At 39.1% G+C, this 21,299-nt stretch overlaps 1 long non-coding RNA gene across 3 annotated transcripts in view; it reads left to right on the top strand.

Annotated features, from left to right (window-relative positions):
- The first annotated feature begins 3,007 nt into the window (after window positions 1-3,007).
- The window catches only part of LOC132822922 (uncharacterized), a 29,639-nt gene continuing 11,347 nt past the window's right edge, over window positions 3,008-21,299 (top strand). For 2 of the 3 annotated variants that reach the window (XR_009645479.1, XR_009645480.1), the window contains exons 1-3: window positions 3,008-3,286; window positions 7,519-7,600; window positions 8,554-8,716. This is a non-coding gene — a long non-coding RNA (uncharacterized LOC132822922). Of the gene's footprint in view, window positions 3,287-7,518; window positions 7,601-8,490; window positions 8,717-21,299 lie in introns of all 3 variants that reach the window. The other variant, XR_009645481.1, reaches the window with a different exon arrangement.

Genomic DNA, 21,299 nt, shown 5'->3' with positions numbered 1-21,299 from the left:
GTATTCATTACATTTTAATGAATGCAAAAGATGTTCTGGTTGGAAAACTTGGGCCTCCCCTGAAAGTTTTGAAAAACTCATTACCAAATATTAACCTTGCATCGGGAAAACTGACTTCTTGATCCAATACATGTCCCCAGCCTCACCCTTGAACACAACCCCTCTTCCCCATTCAGTTCCACTGCTGTTTTGCCATCCCCACCTCACCAAGTTATGGCATTGCGATTCAAACCCATAATATCCATCTCACACATCTTGTCCTTTGGCATTTTGCCTCCTGCCCAACTAAATTACTCTGCCCACCTTTCTAAAAACTCCAAGTGTGCCCAAAATTGCTGCCCGAACTTTGCAACCCTTATTTCTAAATCTGAGAGCTCATTCCTTATTAGCAAATATCCTGAGTTAAATATTTCCATTGCCTCAATGTGAGGGATATCTTATGTCTCTCTATCTCTGTAGCAAGAGTCATGTTGGTTAAGGCAAATGTTCTCTTCTATTTCCTGAGCCCCAGCCCCATTGTGTGAACAAAGGACATATTCTTTGAAAGACAAAACAATTGACAAAAAATGTTGCATCTTATTGCTCATCAGTAATACTGCAGCAAACATATTAATACAATTATTCAGCAAAATAATTAGAACATAAGAACATAAGAGCGAGGAGCAGGTGTTGGCCATCTGGCCCTTCAAGCCTGCTCCACCATTCAATAAAATCATGACTGATCTTTCTGTGGCCTCAGCTCCACTTACCCGCCCTCTTATCATATCACTTAATTCCCTTACTGTTCAAAAAATTATCTATCTTAGCTTTAAAGACATTTACTGAGGAAGTATCAACCACTTCGCTGGGCAGGGAATTCCACAGATTCACAACCCTCTGGTTGAAGACATTCCCTCTCAATTCAATCCTAAATCTGCACCCCCTTATTTTGAGACTATGCCCTCTTGTTTAGTTTCACCCACCAGTGGAAACATCTCTACTTCTATCTTCTCTATTCCCTTCACAATTTTATATGTTTCTGGAAGATCCCTCCTCATTATTTTAAATGCCAATAAATATAATCCTAGTCTACTCAGTCTCCCCTCATAAACTAATCCCCTCAACTCTGGAGTCAACCTAATGAACCTTCCTCTACACCTTCTCTCGTGCCAGTACATCCTTTATCAAGTAGGGAGATATGGCCTCACTAGCACCCTGTATAGCTGCAACATAACATCTCTGCTTTTAAATTCAATCTCTTTAGCGATGAAGGACAAAATTCAATTTATCTTCTTAACTACCTGTTGCACCTGCAGACCAATCTTCTGTAATTTATGCACAAGGACACCCAGGTCCCTCTGCACAGCAGCATGCTGCAATTTCTTATCCATTCAGGTAGTAGCCATTTCCTTATATCCCGTTACTAAATTCCCCTCCTCATCCTCGAAAGGACCAATGTTTACTTTCACCACTCTTTTTTGTTTTGTATATTTACAGAAACTTTTGTCATCTGTCTTTATATTCTGAGCTAGTTTTTTTCTTATAGTCTAGCTTACTTTTCTTTGTAGCTCTTTTTGTGGCTTTCAGTTGACCTTTTAAGCTTTCCCAATCTTTCAGTTTCACACTGATCTTGGCTGCTTTGTATGCCTTCTCTTTCAGTTTGATAGCCTCCCTTATTTCTTTATACACCCATGGCAGATTACCCCTTTTCCTAGAGTCCTTCCTTTTCACTGGTATATACATTTGCTGAGCACTTTGAAAAATTGTTTTGAAAGTCCCCCACTGTTCGTCAACTGTCCCACCATAAAGTCTTTGCTTCCAGTCTACTTTAGCCAACTTCTCCCTCATCCTATTGCAGTCTCCTTTGTTTAAGCACAGGACCCTGGTATTGGATTTTATCTTCGTATGAACAAATGTTTCTCGCAGAATATCAGGATGACCTTTTAAAATATAACTGTTTTTTATTCTATGGATACAATTGATTGGCCAAAGCAACTAAAGAATGAAAATAATAATAACTGGTTGAAGACAAGGCATAATACTCAGATCAAGCTACTGGTTTCAATATTTTGCTTATTTAGATGAAGCTGATGAGAAGGCCAGGAATGCATCCAATGTAATTAAAACAGATATAATTGCTTAATCCCAGACTTTTCAGTACCTTTAAATGACCACCAAATAATCAAGATCAATTTTTTACAAGTGGTTGGCCTAACTGTTAATGGTCACTTGCAGAAATTCAAAAACAATTGTTTAAAAAAAAGTAAGACAGAATGTTACCTGAAACCTAAAATATAACCATCAAAATCTTACACTTGCCTCAAAGTGCATTGATCTATCAAGACATCCACAGAATGGATTACATTAAAGAATTCTCACAAGTAGCTAGGCAAAAAATGGCAACTTCTACAATTAGGCCTCTTGGCCCTGCCTGACTATCTCCATGCTTGGTTTGGCTGTCTCCCAGTGACCCAGCGTGGCAGTCTCTAAACAGCCCAGTCCAGCAGTTTCTTGATGGCCTGGCACAGCGGTCTCACAGTTTTTATGGACCAGGCCAGACCACCTTTTCTTGTTGTTTTAAGCAAGTGTATTCCAGAGGAGATGCCATTGGTCAAACCACGTAGTTTTAAACAAAACAGAATTTATTTGCAAGATTACCAAATAAAACACAAACAAAAGAGAACAGAATATAGAATAATAGAACCTATCCGAAAACCCAACAGATCATCCCAGCTTAATGATGCTGTTCCAAATATTTGCAACAATTCCCATACACTCCTTGGCACAAAAGGTAAAAACCAAAACAGGGTCTTACAGGAGAGAAGTCATGCAGGAGGAGGATCAGCCTGGACCTGTTTCTTTAGGTCCAGCAACTTCACAACTGACTGCCTGTTTTCAGTAAATAGCCAGACTGCTAAAACCAACCCAAACCAGTATCAAGCTGAGCTGGGAACACTGGCCACGCCCCTTTCATTGTACAAGTATTTTGTTTTAAGACTTGGAAGCTCTTTGCCTTAGCTATAATCAAGTTGACCCTAAAACCCTTCAAATTAGACCTTTCAGAGTCTGTCTTTTACAACCTCTCTGAAAGGAAAAAAAACAAGGACAACATCACCTTGTTAAACAAGCAGCTTCGTCACACGGCAGCCTGACGTAGCAGTCTTTCAACGTGACATGGCCTCAACATGGATCTGTGGCCTTGAGATGATTCCAGAAGTGGTTTTGCAGCCTTAAGAACCTCAAGATGAAGCCTCGTGCAGTCTGGAGTCAAGGCCTGGCTCACTGCCCGCAAGGATTGGCTCGGAAGGTCTGTTATTCTGAACTTCTTATTTTTTTATTTTTTGAATTTATTCTTACAATCTATAATGCTAGTTTTTTTATTTCTTTATTTTTCCCCAAGAATTTGTAAAGACTCTATACCTAAAGACGACTCCATAAGTGACGACTTGTAAATTTTTCACTGTACTCATTTGCGTGCATGTGACAATAAAGCTAATTCTAATTTTACAAAATTTCACACAGAGCAAAGTAAAAATTGGTACATTTATAGAACTGAGATTGAAAGAGTTTCACTATCTGACAGGTTTTAACTTAAAAAAAATTTCTTCCGAAGCTATCTGATTGAATATCTTATCCATATCAGCTTATAAACAGCAAGAACTATCAAACAGCTTTTATAATAATACTCATTCAATAAAGATTCAATAATTGGTTAAAATACACAGGCAGTAATATAAAAACTATAAATACCAATTCCTTTAAATATCCCCATAGGCGCACGCACGCACGCACACACACACATTAACTTTCTGAGAAACAAACACTTTGGTTAATGGCTACTCTGAAGTACAAAATTATAGAAATGTCTAGAATCGTGTGCTTAGATGTTCTGGCTGCTGTGGTCAAGATACTAATAACTCTCAGTTATCTCTGAAATCTTGCTGAGATAGCTTTCCAAGGAAGTATAAATCTTCGAGTAAAAAATGAGGTCTGCAGATGCTGGAGATCACAGCTGCAAATGTGTTGCTGGTCAAAGCACAGCAGGTTAGGCAGCATCTCAGGAATTGAGATGGCTTTTCAATCCCTTTCTTAAAATTACAATTAGGTTACACCCCAAATGTTTTGTTTTCAGAATGAGACAGACCAGCAGGGCAGTTTGTTCTGAGCAGGTCTCCTTCCAACTGAACCCAATATAACAAGCCCGCAATTATAGCCTCTCAAAGCCAGTCACTGAAACAGCACCAGTGGGAATCTAGAATAAAGCAAGCAGCTATCATTAGTCATGCAATTTAGTGTTGAAAGAAAGTTCCAATGTCCACAGTAAATCTTTGATGACCATTTTTAAAGAAACCAATCCAGGTATTTTCACAAAACTTGAAATAAATCAATTTTTACCAGTCTTTCATAATTCCAGTCCTCCAAATAATATTAAACATAAAGCATAATTATAACAATAGACACATGGAATGAAAATACGTGTTGAAATATCCCCATAGAATTAAAAATTGTTTGTAAACTAGCATCAGTGTTTGCTGTGGAAAACCACATAGAAGATATAAACTGTAGGGAAATAAATGGTGACGTCTTGAAAAATGTCCATATTACAGAGGAGGAAGTGCTGGATGTCTTGAAATGCATAAAAGTGGATAAATCCCCAGGATCTGATCAGGTGTACCCACAAACTCTGTGGGAAGCTAGGGAAGTGATTGCTGGGCCTCTTTGCTGAGATATTTGCAAAATTGACAGTCATAGGTGAGGTGCTGGAAGACTGGAGGTTAGCTAACATGGTGCCACTATTTAAGAAGGGTGGTAAGGACAAGCCAGGGAACTATAGACCAGTGAGCCTGATGTCAGTGGTGGGCAAGTTGTTGGAGGGAATCCTGAGGGACAGGATGTACATGTATTTGGAAAGGAAAGGACTGATTAGGGACAGTCAACATAGCTTTCTGCATGGGAAATCATGTTTCATGAACTTGATTGAGTTTTTTGTAGAAGTAACAAAGAGGATTGATGAGGGCAGAGCAGTAGACATGATCTATATGGATTTCAGTAAGGTGTTCAACAAGGTTCCCCATGGGAGACTGGTTAGCAAGGTTAGATCTCACTGAATACAGGGAGAACTAGCCATTTGGATGCAGAATTGGCTCAAAGGTAGAAGACAGAGGTTGGTGGTGGAAAGTTGTTTTTCAGACTGGAGGCCTGTAACCCATGGAGTGCCACAAGAATCAGTGCAGGGTCCACTACTTTTTGTCATTTGTATGAATGATTTGGATGTGAGCATAAGAGGAATGGTTAGTAGGTTTGTAGATGACACCAAAATTGGAGGTTTAGTGGTCAGTGAAGAAGATTACCTCAGACCACAATGGGATCTTGATCAGATGGGCCAATGAGTTGAGGAAAGGCAGATGGATTTTAATTTAGATAAAAGTGAGGTGCTGCATTTTGGGAAAGCAAATCTTAGCAGGACTTATACACTTAATGGTAAGGTCCTAAGGAGTGTTGTTGAACAAAGAGACCTTGGAGTGCAGGTTCATACTTCCTTGAAAGTAGAATCATATGTAGATAGGATAGCGAAGAAGTTGTTTGGTTGCTTTCGTTTATTGGTCAGAGTATTGATTACAGGAGCTGGGAAGTCATGTTGTGGCTGTACAGGACATTGGTTAGACATTTTTTGGAATATTGCATGCAAGTCTGGTCTCCTTTGTATTGGAAGGATGTTGTGAAACTTGAAAGGGTTCAGAAAAGATTTACAAGTTTTTTGCCAGGGTTGGAGGATTTGAGCTATAGGAAGACGTTGAATAGGCTGGACTGTTTTCTCTTGAGATTCAGAGGTTGAGGGGTGACCTTACATAGGTTTATAAAATCATGAAGGGCATGGATAGGATACATAGACAAAGTCTTTTCCCTGAGGTGGGAAGTCCAGAACTAGAGGGCGTAGGTTTAGGGTGAACAGGGAAAGATATAAAAGAGATCTAAGCGCCAACTTTTTCACTCAGAGTGTCGTACATGTATAGAATGAGCTGCCTGAGGAAGTGGTGGATGTTAATAAATTGCACCATTTAAAAGGCATCCGAATGGGTATATGAATAGGAAGGGTTTGGAGGGATATGGGCCGGGTAAGTAATCTAATCTAAAAACTAGAGGGCATAGGTTTAGGGTGAGAAGGGAAAGATATAAAAGAGATGGTGGGTGGCACAGTGGCACAGTGGTTAGCACTTTTGCCTCACAGCGCCATAGACCCAGGTTCAATTCCCGCCTCAGGTGACTGACTGTGTGGAGTTTGCACGTTCTCCCTGTGTCTGCGTGGGTTTCCTCCGGGTGCTCCGGTTTCCTCCCACAGTCCAAAGATGTGCGGGTCAGGTGAATTGGCCATGCTAAATTGCCCGTAGTGTTAGGTAGGGGGTAAATGTAGGGGTGTGTGTGGGTTGCACTTCGGCGGGTTGGTGTGGACTTGTTGGGCCAAAGGGCCTGTTTCCTCATTGTAAGTAATCTAATCTACATTGTCTGAAGTGAGATCTAAGGATCAACTTTTTCACTCAGAGGATGGTACATGTATAGAATGAGCTGCTAGAGGATGTGGTGGAGGGATATGGGCTGGGTGGTGGCAGATGGGACTAGATTAGGTTGGGATAACTGGTCAGCATGGACCTGTTTCCATGTTGTACATCTCTATGACTCTATGACTTGAGGTAAAGATCCCACAATTAATCAAGATGGAGACAGTTAACTACTGAACACATATTAAATTAGTCTTTAGGAATAGTTCAATAATATTTATTAATCAGATTTATTACTCAAACCTAGTTACAGTTGTGAAAACAACATACAATTATGGTATTTAGAATTAATTTAAGAGTGGAAAATAAAAAAGTTCTCATTACTTCAGGCACTTTCATGATTTCTATCTCTAGGGGAGTGGAATTAGAATTGAGGAATTTGTATGGCATAGCCTATGGGGAGTAGTGAGTGCCAGACTGCAACTATAAGATATCAGTAGATAGGTTACGTACTAAGAGCAAAAGGTCGGTGCCCGGATCCTGAATAGATGAGTGCTGTAGCAACAATGTGGCAACCAACAGATGTGTTTGGGAAAATTCCTGCCAATTTGTTAATGGACTGTGAGTCATTATGCTAACTCACTGCCAAGGGCTTTCAGTGATATTAGGCAGAGAACAACAAAACGTGTTCACTAACATCAAGCAATCAATGATGGCAATGCCAGTGCGGAAAACTTAAAATGTGAAGTCACCCTGCAGTGAAATGCCAGTGAGACTGGACTTGGAACACCATAAAGTAACAAAGATAATTACTTACATTTGTTATCTGGATGTTAATGCAAATAGAACAATGTTATTCCTGGGTTAAGTAAGATAGTATGGCCATTGTCTTTGCTTGTAAATATTTTTTATCAACATAAATGTTAATTTGCTCATACTACGCTAAATCCTGAGGTGGCAGTCAGTTTCAGAGTTTGTGATGAGAAGTTTATTACAGCTGGAGTGCAGAGTTTTTGATTTGTACACACATTTTCATTTGAAGGTTTTAACTTCTTCAATTGTTGATGGATGAGAAATTTCAGCAGCACCTTCGAAGAAATATCAGATGCCTGAAGAGCATTTATGTACGTATTTGCTCATACACGAGGATGCACAACGTATTGACAATTGTTGTTAAGGTTTGTTTTCCACTACAGTGCAAAATCGGCCTAAATCACAGTTGAGATGAGGAAAGGCTGAGGGACTTGAGGTTAATTTTGTTAGAGAGAAGAAGGTTGAGAGGTGATTTAATTGAGACATATAAAATAATCAGAGGGTTAGATAGGGTGGACAGCGAGAGCCTTTTTCCTCAGATGTTAATGTCTCGCACGAGGAGACATAGCTTTATTGAGGGGTGATAGATACAGGACAGATGTCAGAGGTAGTTTCTTTACTCAAAGAATTATAGAGGTATGGAACACTACCTGCAAGTAGTAGACTTGCCAACTTTAAGGCCATTTAAATGGTTGTTGGATAGACATATGGATTAAATTGGAATAGTGTAAGTTAGATGGGCTTCAGATTGGTTTCACAGGTTAGGGTAACATCAAGGGTTGAAGGGCCTGTACTGCACTGTAACATTCTATGTTCTATGTTCTATGACCAATTAGTTCAATGGACACTGATAGGTGAAATTGCTGGCATTTTACATTGAGATAAATAGAAAGGAAAATTGACTGCTAATTTCCTTTCTTCCTTAGGCTCGCAGACCCACATATACACACAATTATTCACTTCGACATTTGCAATTGCCTATCCTTGTTAACACTCAATACTTTAAGATGCCTCAGCATGGAAATAAAGTTGTTACAATCAATCTAATTTCAATGACACCACTCATTAGATGGGGGTAAAACAGAAACCAATTCCATCCAAAAAATGCCACTATATGTTTCCAACTATCAATTCCAACTATCTGCTTCTATTCTCTCAATTTCTGTCCTTTTTAATTGCCTGTATTTTTCTATTATTTTAGGTTTGGTGTCTTCATTTCATTTCATTATTTTCTTTGCTTTGGTCATTACTATTTTACTGTCAGAAGGACTATTTGGAGCCATTGGCAAGGGAAGAGAACCCGCTGTGTGCCATCTGATATCAGAGTGTGATAAGATATTCCAATGGACCCAGTCCAGTGCTGGAGGATAAGGATGATCCAATACTGGCAGCCGATGAGAGAATCCAGCCATGGGCAATGACAAGCAGTGAGTTAAATCACTTTGTTGAATTATTTTGCTCTTTAGACTCATTTATTTGAAAATAGTTCTTTAAAGAAAATCAGACCTTGGAATGCTTATTTCATATAGTTGTTTGGCACTGCTCAAGTGAATGAATTAAAAAAGAAAGGACTCATTTTGATCATGAATATATTAACTGAAGCTATTTGTGTTATTCTGACAGAACATGAGCATCATACTGTAATTTTACATGGTATATTCTAGATTTCAGTATTGGGGTCAACAAAAAACTTACTAAATGGATGAATGATGACTGCATAGCATAAACGTTCTAGTCATAATAGAAGACTGGAGATATTCCTTTACATAGGCCTGGATTTTGCTGTAAAAACAATGGTGAATATAATAACACCCATTGTTATTGAAGTGTAACAGAAAGCTCTGATGACTGCAAATACACAGTTTGAAGTGAAGTTGTTGTACTTAAGTTACCAATCCGATTAAAAATGTAAGTTAAGATTTTACTCTTTCTGGTCCAAGTGAGTTTTTAGATGGCATGATAAGTCTTAGTTGGTACCACTTATCCTTGCGGGAACCAACAACTTGTATTTATCTGTGAGGAAGCTTAGTGACGGTAGTGGTGAGACAGTAGCCAAGACCTCGAAGACCATTACAGAGACCCAGCTGATGCCAAGCAATGAATGGAGTAATGGACAGTAACAAGAAAAAGAGCCATGGGCAATGACAAGCAGTGAGATAAATCACTTTCCTGAATTGCATTGCGTTTTAGACTCATTTATATGTCATGGAGTATGGCGACACTTTGCGTTTATTATACCAGAAAATACGTTTTTCCTGTATGTTTACATACATGTGACAATAAAACTAAATTTAAATCTCAGCAATAACCAAAATTTTCAGTTAAAGATCACAAAATACCAGGTTCAAAGTTATAGTCCAACAGGTTTATTTGGAAGCACTAGCTTTCGGAGCGCTGCTCCTTCATCAGGTGGTTGTGGGGCTCCAAAAGCTAGTGCATCCAAATAAACCTGTTGGACTATAACCAGGTGTTGTAAAATTTTTAACTTTGTCCACCCAGTCCAACACCAGCACTTCCAAATCAAAATGTTGATAACTGCAATCTATTCATCTGTCTGATATGACACTTTAATGACAGTCGTCACGTGAGGCAGGGATAGAAATATGGATAGGGATAGCTGTGATCCTCTTAGTGAATTAAAGAGTCTATAGTGATGTCCAGGAGTTTTGTCTCAAATTTGTCTCAATGATATTGTTGGAAGCAATAGATAAGCACTGCAATAATTTGCAACTCATGTCAACGCAAGATATAGCTGGTGGAGAGTGCCACATTCGCAGTAATCCAGTATAAAGATGCTACACTGCTCATACTTACAGCAGGATCATAGTGAAATAAAGATTTCACTGTCTGGCCCAGTCCAGTAGGGCTTCCAGTAAAGTATAATATAAATGGTATCCAGCATCATTGCAGCATACTGTGCCCTTCTGGAACTAATAAAGGGTTTTATTTTGGAGAGGGAAGGCTTGATGATTGTCCTGGATTCAGACAAAATGTGGATCAACATTAATCTTCTGAAGATGAAGTTGAGGCTTAGATTAAGGACCAGATGGACCATCCAAGACAGTAGGACAGAGCATTGCATTGCCACTCCTGAGAGGCCAGAGAAAATCTAATTGCACCAAATTTCTCGGATGACTAAGCTGGGTTTAATTTTTTTCATATTCCGGTGTTGATCTGGCGTGCAGCTCTCCTTTGGTACAAAGGAATTGTGAAGCTTGTTATTTTTGTGGACATTCTGCACCAATATCCATAAGATTGTTTGATATCTTTAGGTGATTCTACTTTAAAGTATATACATATAACATGCCATACATGACTCTGAAAAGGAAGCATTCAGAAACATTAACATCAGGTGGCTGTAACATAAGGAGGTCCTTTTAGCATCTTAGATCATGAAGTCCAAATGTTGTGTAACCACCAGCTTGATGGGAATCCTAAGCAAACACCTTTTGGCCTTTTCATCATCAATAACTGTTTAATGTTTTAGACTGTGTGTCGACTATTAAATTGCCTTGAAATACTTAAACATCCCATGATTGAACCTGTGAAAGGCAGCGCTGTGTACAGTTTTTCTTGGCAGATACCTGTGCAATGAGGAAGAGCGGACTTGTGATCTTCCCATTATACATCTCTCAGCCTTGAATGACAGTGTGTTTCCTTGAAAAGCTGATACAAAGAATGGGCTATTTCCTGCAGAGATGTGTGAAAGCATTACTGATTCCATACTCTGACCTAAAGGTCTGGGGGTGTAAGTGTGGAATGATGTGTGCAGGCCTAGCACATTCCCTGCAAGTAGTGTTTAGTTTCAGTACAGTCCACATTAAAATTAATTGGCCTGGTGTGGTCTTCAGAGTTATGGTTCAAGGATCTCTGATTTCTGAGGCTGCTTGCAGTCGAGGAGCCAGTTGCTTGTGAGATATGAGCAACATTTGCCATTGCAACTTCATATGTCCATGGGATTTTTGAAGAAACTCCTCAGTTTTCATATAGGTGCAAATAGCCAGGTCTGATAACGTACATTATACTACACCAGATATTTTAATAGTGAAAGTAAGCATATATTTACAAAATTGAAAGATCATTGTAATGATGTTGTATCCATACCAACTATGAGCCCCTCATTATGTTTTCTTCTTCCTTTGCCTCCCCCTTTGTCAAAGTGGAGTCCCAACATCTGTGGCTTAGATGGAGAGAGCCTGCTCCATTGAGTTGCAAGTTCCTGCTACCTTTCGACCTAGAGGGCTCAGATCTGACAGTCTCCTGGCTGAATCTGATGTTGAGGCCTCTTTTAGCTGTCAGCAAAGGAAAAAGGCTACCTTTCCTTTCTCCACCCTGTCCACCAGTGCCTCCAGATGCCTGTATATAAAAATAACTTGTCTTTCTTCTGTGATATTTCTTTGGTGGGATGGGTTGAGTACAGTTGGTTCTGCTATAACGCGTGTTTTTTCAATGCAAATTAGCTTTAATGCGATTGAAGAATTTAGACTGTTTTTGTAGAACACAAACTTTCCTTACCTGTATTGGCTATAACACGATTCTTTAAATGGCGCAGCTATTGTGCAATTTTCTTATAACGCGAGATTGCACAAGAACAGAACTGTCATGTTTCATCAGAACTGACTGTACCACAGTGTCATCCCTGGCTTGCATTGTCCGAATTCCTTGTAGCTGAGCTTTAAATTTAGCATATAAGTCAGAAGATCCTGGCAGTAATGATCATCTCTGCCTATCCAGCCATGTGAATCCCTGAGAATTGTGCCCAACAGATCAATTGCATGAACTGAGAGATGAAAAATGAAAGATGGCACAACAACATTCACTTTGACCCATGACATATTGAATGCTGGTTTATGCTCAAAATCTAATGCAAATGTGAGACAGAACTCACCAGATGAACCTAAAATAACTAAAGATATTGCAATAAGTAGATAGGCCCTGTACTAAGAGCAAAATGCCAATGACTGGATCCTGAAAAGGTGAGTGCTATAGTAGCAATGTGGAAACCAACATATGTGTTCAGAAAATTCATGCCAATTTGTTAATGGAGTGTGAGTCATTATGCTAACTCACTGCCAATGACTTACAGTGATGTTTGGGCATAGAACAAGAGGAGGTGTTCACTAAAATCAAGCAACCAGTAATGGCAATGTAGTGCTGAAAACATAAAATATCAAATCTCACTGCAGTGAAATGCCAGTGAGACGGGACCTAGAGCACTAGAAAGTAACATAGACAACTACTTCCATTTGTATCTAGGAGACTAACACAAATGGTATTCTTGGGTAAGTAAGATAGTATGGTCTTTGTCTTTGAGTGCAAATATTTTTAACAATATGCACTTTGAATAGAAAATTGATTCTGATCACAAACGATATCAAAACATTTTCATCAAGATCCCACCATCTGTTTCCCAAAATGTCTGCAAAGAATATTATGTGAATAGAGAAGGTTTCAGAGATATCATTTGGCCATGATATATCAGAAAGGGAAGCAGATGTACATCACTGACATGCTTTTGACAGAAGTACACCAGATGGAAAATCAAGAATGCTACATCAAACTGTGAAATCTTCCAGACCCAGCATAAAACAATAACCCAACATGTTCTGGAATTTATCTGGAATCTAACAGACAAGTGCTTTGCTCAAATCAAGTGAACTACCCAACATAAAGCAATGCTGTAAATGTTGTTTTTTATTCATGCATGGAATGTGGGTATCACTGACTAGGCACTATTTATTGTCCATTGTTAATAAGGCCAAATAGGTTGGTGGGTATACTCTCTTCTTGAACTCTGCATTTGGGGTGTTTTTTGGGAGGGAATTGCAAGATTTTAACCCAGTGGCAGTGAAGGTATAGTGATATAATTCCAAAACAAAATATTATGCGATTTGGATAGAAACTCAGAAATGTAAGCATTCACACACGTCTATTGCCTTTGTCTGTCAAAGCTGTCGAGGTCATAAGTTTGAAAGTTGCTGTCTAATTTGCCTCGATGACTTACCCCTGTGATCTTGTGGACGATACACGTCATTTCCACTGTACTCCAATGGTGAAGGGAGTGAAAGTTGATGGGGAATGGGGTGCTTTGTCCTGGAAGCTGTTGTTGGATCTACATCAACCTAGGCATATGGCAAGAATGCCATCACATTCCTGACATCTGTCTTGTCAATGGTAGATAGGCACTGGGGAAATCTGAGGTGGATTGATTAACACAGAATTTCACGCTGAAATAAAACAAAGAATTGCAAATGCTGGAAATCTGAAACAGAAGCAGAAATTGCTGGAGAAACACAGCATCTGTGAAGAGAAAACATAGTTAATGTTTCAAATCCAGTAACCCTTTCATTTTATCTTTCTGATTTGTTCTTGTAGCCACAATATGCATGTGGCCAGATTAGGTGTTGCAAGAAGTAATGATGAAAGAACGGCCTGACACCATCAGGGACAGTCCTGTGGTCACAGAGCATATTTGGCATTCAGAGATGGAATTATTCTCCCTGAGCAGTTGAAAGCATAGATGTTGAAAGCAGCCATCAAGGGAAACAGTAGTGTGCATGATTGTTACTTAGGTAGCTCAGTGTAAATGATAATACATGCATTTTCTTGTTTTGTTTTGGATGAAAAGGGAAATGTTTTGTATAAAATATAACACTGCACTAATGTACCTTTTGGCTTTCAAGAGTCATGCAGCCTCTATGATGAGGCATACATTTCAGGCATCCATTTTGTAGCCAGTTCAATAAAGACATATTGTAGGCCTGACTTGTCTTCCAAGCTTATACTCAGGACATATTCTCTTTTCTGATGAGCAATAGAGAACCAGTGAGGTTTTTATATCAACCAATTTTCATTCTGGCACTAAGCCACTTGTTTAATTCCACTTCACAACTTACTGTTACAAGATGTTAACTCATACTTTCTGGCCACTATATCACCGTGCTTACAATTCAGATTAAACCATCATTTAATCTCTGGCACCTTTGTTCAAATTCAACAATAAAGACCTAAAATGTGTACCTGAGTCACATTAACCTTCATTGGCATTTGCCATGTCCTAGAAAAAGAGGTCAGAGATGGGGTATGTTCTTATTTGACAAGAAAGGAGAGTTGTAACAGAAAACATTTCTCATATTTTCTGTATTTTTGAAAATGCATCTGCGTGAAAATTTTGCAGGGAGATATCTAAAGTACAGCATTAATAGTACTTACCTCTTCTAAAACATGCATTGGATGACCCAATGTCCACAGGGCAAACTATGATATATTAATATTATACATTACTAATGCAATTTTCATAACTCATGAACAATAGAAACAGATCAGCTTTAACTATTTTTTAATGGATTGAAAACAATTACACACTAATGAATTAAAATTGAAAGCAATACCATCCTCATGAAAATTATCAGCACACTTTTCTTCATATATAAAATACCCAGACTGGATGGTTACACACTCATTAACTGCTCAATTACTTTAAGAAAAACATTACCATGTTGGTGAAATGTGGTCTCCAATGACAAGTGTGAAATGTGGCCCTTCAGATTTTCTCCCAGTCAAATAAAATTCTTTACAATTGGCTTACAAAATGAAAGCCAAAGTAATACCATTGAAATTATTGCACCAGCATAAGAAATGTACATTTTTCCTTTATGGAGATCTAACTTGGAATGGGAAATAGGTAACATAATGAGTAATACGATAACTTACAATTTTGTTGTGTCCATCACATTGCAGGGGATTGCCACTCAGCTGTTGGAATAAGAAGATATAAAGTGAACTTGCAGAAAGGAGTACAGATCAATAAGGATAGGATGGAAAATGGAAGGCTCAATCAAAGAAGAATAGTTTGTGGAAGTTGATGCAAATGTAGGGAGGTGTCAAGGCAGAGGAAATAAGGTAAAAGATTCCAAACAGCAGTGTAGAAGTTGATGTTGCAGCTGGGGTAATGAAAAGTGAGGAAAAAGACTCAGATCAGAGATTTCTATGTATCTACTTAAGATGTAATTTTGATAGATAATCATGTGGAAGAACTAAACACTCTTTCTCGAGGTTAGAGAGTAAAGTCTGGAATGCCCCCGAAGCCTGCAAGCAAAGTGTGTAACTGAATGCTCAGGACATGGTTTCAGAATTATATGGACACAGTATTAAAACAGCCAGTAGAAGATTCAAAACTGGATTTATCCTTCAAGTTCTTCCAAAATTCAAAGCAAAGCAATTTCACAAAAAAAATTGGAAAATAAGGAAACTGTGGACTTACAGTTAACAATATATGAAGTTACTGAAGAGATACAAGTGTGATATTCAGGGATTTCCTGTTCTGCAAAAATGGTGCCAGCTGAAACATTAATGATGATTCCAAAAAAAAGGCTAAATTGTTGATTGCAGTTAGAAATCACTCAGTTTTCAGAAAAGAATGACAGACAGAGGGAATCCATATTGAAAAAGAATAACATGAGTAGATTAAAGACATAGCATGCATCAACAGAGCAAATCCATTCCAGCTCCATATTGATGAATTTTGAAATTCAACTTTACTTATTAAAATTCAGTTCATATCCTGAATAGATTGCTTTCTAATGATGGAGGGAGAGTGATCCCTTGCAACGTGTCATTTACTGGACAATGTAGCCAGAGACAAATTGCATTTATTTACTGAATGTAAAGGACAGATGCTAAAAGCAAATTAATAAAGAAAAAATTATGTCATTAGTCATCAACATCAAAGCTATTCTGTTGAAAATATGATCTTATTATGCACATGTATTGGAGAATTACCACATTGATTGGATTTCTTTTTCACCCTAAAACAATGCCAAGAAATGGGAATCAAGAAAGAAAATAATCTTGCAAGCTGCTTTTTATTGAAAATTATTTGGTCTGAGTGACAATGAAAGCAAAACTTGGACTTCAAAATTCATTTATAGTATCTAAATCATTGGAAGTGACAAAAACCCATAGACCTCTGAAAGAAGAGTACATCACCATGGTGACATATTTTTGAAATTGATTCCAACAAAGCAGTGATGTATGTAAGTTAGTCATTTTGTTATGAGAAGAAAAATGCTTTATGTCTTGCTTTGTCATAAATTAAATTTTTAGAAGTGTATCATTGGCTCAATAAGAAACAAAGATGGCTAAAACATTTACTATCATGCATTGATAGTTTTGCTCCCTGCATTACGTTATCACAAGGAGTCTGTGGCACTATTAAACTAATTTGTCCAGGCATTTTATTTCATGTGATCAGTACTTTTTCACATATATTACATATTTGAGATTGGAATGTGGGCTGCACGGTGGCACAGTGGTTAGCACTACTGCCTCACAGTGCCAGAGACCCAGGTTCAATTCCTGCCTCAGGCAACTGATTATGTGGAGTTTGCACGTTCTCCCTGTGTCTGCGTGGGTTTCCTTGTGGTGCTCCAGTTTCCTCCCACAATCACAAAGATGTACAGGTTAGGTTAATTGGCCTTGCTAAATTGCCAGTAGTATTAGGGGCAGGGGTAAATGTAGGGGAATGGGTCTGGGTGGGTTGCGCTTCAGCAGGTCGGTGTGGACTTGTTGGGCAGAAGGACCTGTTTCCACTCTGTAAGTAACCTAATATAGTCTATGTGGACAAACAGAATGAAAGTGTGACAGTTTGAGGTATGAAACTTTCTCAGCGTGTTCTTGTGTAACACGTGCGTATGAGATGCAAAAGGTCTAATTATAAAGCCAGATACCAGTGAGCACATTGAGGGGAAAATCCAATCTCAGAATTCAAATAATTGTCATTAATCACTCAGGTTTTATTCTTGTAAGCCATAGTATTATCTGAAAGTGCCAATTATATTCAAACCTTGTAACTTAGTTGTAGGTCTCCATAAAATATGGGAATGAGGGAGCACTGGCAAACATAGGCAACCAATGTAGCATTCTTTAAACACTTAGGATTGTGCAGCTATTCTAATAAATAAGTTTCTTCTTTAATTAGGATAAAGGTCATTAGTTTTTCAGTTCATGATTTGGGCTTTATTCTTCTTTTCATGGACTGAAGAGCTAATTAGAGAACGAACTGTAGCCAAGTACTTTGACAAGCTCAAAGATTCCTGTTCCAGCATGAAATATGATCAACCTTTATTACCACCATAGTATCTGGTTTTACACAGTACAACTTAGAGTCATTGAGTCATAGAGATGTACAGCACAGAAACAGATCCTTCAGTCCAACCCATCCATGCCGATCAGATATCCTAACCCAATCTAGTCCCATCTGTCAGCACCGGGCCCATATCCCTCCAAACCCTTCCTATTCATATACCCATCCAAATGCCCCTTAAATATTGCCATTGTACCAGCCTCCACCACTTCCTCTGGCAGCTCATTCCATACATGTACCACCCTCTGTGTGAAAACGTTGTCCTGTAGGTCTCTTTTATATCTTTCCCCTCTCACCCTAAACCTATGCCCTCGGGTTCTGGACTCCCCAACCCCAGGGAAAAGACTTTGCCTATTTATCCTATCCATGCCCCTCATAATTTTGTAAACCTCTATAAGGTCACCCCTCAGCCTCCCAAGCTTCAGGGAAAACCGCCCCAGCCTGTTCAGCCTCTCCCTTTAGCTCAAATCCTCCAACTCTGGCATCAGCCTTGAAAATCTTTTCTGAACCCTTACAAGTTTCACAACATCTTTCCAATAGGAAGGAGACCAGAATTGCAAGCAATATTCCAACAGTGGCCTAACCAATGTCCTGCACAGCCGCAACATGACCTCCCAAATCCTGTACTCAATACTCTGACCAATAAAAGAAAGCATACCAAACACCTTCTTCACTATCCTATCTACCTGCAACTCCACTTTCAAGGAGCTATGAACCTGCACTCCAAGGTCTCTTTGTTCAGCAACATTCCCTAGAACCTTACCATTAAGTGTATAAGTACCGCTAAAATTTGCTTTCCCAAAATGCAGCACCTCGCATTTATCTGAATTAAACTCCATCTGCCACTTCTCAGCCCATTGGTCAAGATTCTGTTGCAATCCGAGGTAACCCTCTTCGCTGTCCACTACACCTCCAATTTTGGTGTCATCTGCAAACTTACTAACTATACCTCTTAAGCTCGCATCCAAATCATTTATGTAAATGACAAAGCACAATGTTGATCAGACCTGCTCCCATTCCACTGCTGTAACTTAGTCAGAAACAGAGAGCATGAAAAAAGTAACAAAAACAGAGTTTGTTGGAAAATCTCAGCAAGTCTGGCAGCATCTATGGAGAGAAATCAGAGTTAATATTTCAGGTCTCTGGATCCAAAATATTAACTCTGATTTCTGTCCAGAATGCTTCCAGACCTACTGAGATTTTTTGACAAAGTTTTGTTTTTTGTTTCTGATTTCCAATATCTGCAGTTCTTTTGTTTTTTTTTATTTAGATATAAGAATGGTTATGGTTGCACTTGTTATGGGATAATGATGTAGCAGGAGCGCATTGCACAAAATCCCTGGCTGATAATGGAGAGAAGTATAGCAGAGCAGTATCATACTTTTTGAATACTGTACTGTGCCAGTGATATGCAGTTTATTGTTTTAATCTATGTTTGTTTATTTCTTTTATTAATGCAGAAAAAGTTGAGACCTTTTCCAGCAGGAAGAGCAGGAGACAACATCTATCCAATGTTTGGGGATAACAGAAGTTATGGTGGTCATGAAACCACTTCCAGAGTGTTGAGCTTGGAGTTAGTTTGGCTGGTAAACTGCCAGGGACCCATGTGTAGGTATCTCCCCCATGGAGTCAGGCCACCATAGTGATTGGAACCAAGTTAACCTCATTGACTACAAGCTTGTTGACTTGGGTTGTTAACCTGGGCCAATCAAGAAAGCCCTGGTTAAAAAATTATAACCAGGAGATGGGCCTTCTTGTTGTACAGTACTAGTGTCCCTGCCCTGAACCAGGGAGGCCTGGGTTCAAGTCCCATCTGCTCCAGAGGTGTATAATAAGATCTCTGAACAGATTGATTAGAAAACAAAGTGTGCCCCAGACAGTGGAAACCTGAGTCCCAAAGACTCATGACCCTTTGACAGAAAAACCATTTTATAACCAGGAGATTAGAATCTCCTCAGTGCAGGTGGCTGACCCGGAGCTGGCTGTGCACAAGTAAATAAAGAGTGATTGGTGATGGGATACCAACATCTGTGCAGTTCATTCAGCCCCAAAGATGTTTCTCAGCAATAGAAATGGCAGTGGCTTGGATGTCTGACCAGCAATAGCTGACCAATTTAAATAATTAAATACCCCCTTAAAGCCCATAATCCCAAGCCGCTGATATTTTACTAACTGCGTAAAGGTAGTCTCTTAGCAATATCCTGGGAGTGGTGGATGGGGCATTAAAACCCAAGGTAGTGAGTAGCAGTGTCTCTCTGACCCTGATGCCATTGAAGGGATTTCTCCTTTGAGCTCCAAGGACTGTAAGAACAGGCTTTTGTTTACAGTCACTGCTTCAGCTCAAGGGTCAGAGTATTAAAATTTCCATTTTACTCATTGGTTCTCAGTTCAGTGTTTCCTTATCAAAAGCATTTTAATTGTTCATTACCATCGAATACTGATGTGGACTGTTGTGGCATCATCTTGATGAAGCTTTGTGATAGATACACATGCAGGGAAAGGTACTTTGGAAATGCAAAAAGAAGCATAGAGTCATAGAGATGTACAGCACAGAAACAGACCCTTCGGTCCAACTCATCTAAGCCAACCAGATATTCTAAATTAATCTCGTCCCATTTGTCAGCAATTGGCTCATATCCCTCTAAACCCATCCTATTCATAAACCCATCCAGATGCCTTTTAATTGCTGTAATTGTACCAGCCTCCACCACTTCCTCTGGCAACTCATATCCATACACGCACCACTCTTTGCGTGAAAAGGTTGCCCCTTAAGTCCCTTTAAATATTTCCTTCCTCACCTTAAACCTGTGCCCTCTAGTTCTGGACCCCACCCCCATCCCAGGGAAAATACCTTGTCTATTTGCCCTACTCATGCCCCTCATGATTTTATAAACTTCTATAAGGTCACCACTCAGCCGCTGATGCTCCAGGGAAAACAGCTCCAGCCTATTCAGTCCCTCCCAATAGCTCAAACCCTCCAACCCTGGCAACATCCTCATAAATCTTTTCTGAGTCTTTTCAAGTTTCACAATATCCTTCCTCTCGGAGGATTTATTGACATCAGAACAATAGCTTGAAAAACCAAGTCACAGAGGTTATACGTCATTAGCAACACTCCATCTTATAATCCTGTCTAAAGGAGTGCTATATTCTTTCTCAAATGCCCATCACAGCATAACATCTTCTTATTTTTCAATGTAAGGGCATCAAATGAAATAGTATAATGTCAGAAATTGCATTGGAAAGCCTTCAAGTGGTTGTGTTATGGATCAGGTCAGACCCCCTCAAAATATTTTACGACAATAGCCCAGACAATAACTTTTCTATTTGTTTGGGCAGATGTAAAGTGGGTATTCCAGGAGGAATTATATTTTCAAAAATTCAAGTATTCATTGATATAAAATCTTTGTTACACTACCTGGGTCTCACAGTTATTGGGACTGTGGCAGGAAAAGGGATTTGAATTTTGCTGTAATTGGCTCAAATATTCCATCAGCTAGACCATTGTTGGGATGGTGTATGGAGACTCATCAAAATCCCCAGCATGGTAGACTCTGAAGGAATTACACAGGAAAAGGAACTTTCTGCTATATCTGGAACCCTCCAAAAGTCTCTACTTAAAGCCAGGAATTCAGAGGGTTATGCTGTATTTAAGTTAATAAATACTCAGGAAAAATTAGATTATTAAACAAATATTAACTCCTAAGTAATTATTGAACAAGCCCCATATGTACCTCACACACCCCTAACCATACCATCTCCAAATCCCTTGCATCCCACAGCCTGACCTGACACCACAATGTGATATAACTCCCCTTTCCTGACATGCACCCCCTCTTTCTCCATTCAATCCCCTTTTTCCCTTG

The sequence above is a fragment of the Hemiscyllium ocellatum genome, chromosome 15 (genome assembly GCF_020745735.1).
Source record: "Hemiscyllium ocellatum isolate sHemOce1 chromosome 15, sHemOce1.pat.X.cur, whole genome shotgun sequence".
Taxonomy (NCBI): Eukaryota; Metazoa; Chordata; class Chondrichthyes; order Orectolobiformes; family Hemiscylliidae; genus Hemiscyllium; species Hemiscyllium ocellatum.
Note: the sequence above shows the minus strand (reverse complement) of the source record. Positions and strands in the feature narration are given on the sequence as shown.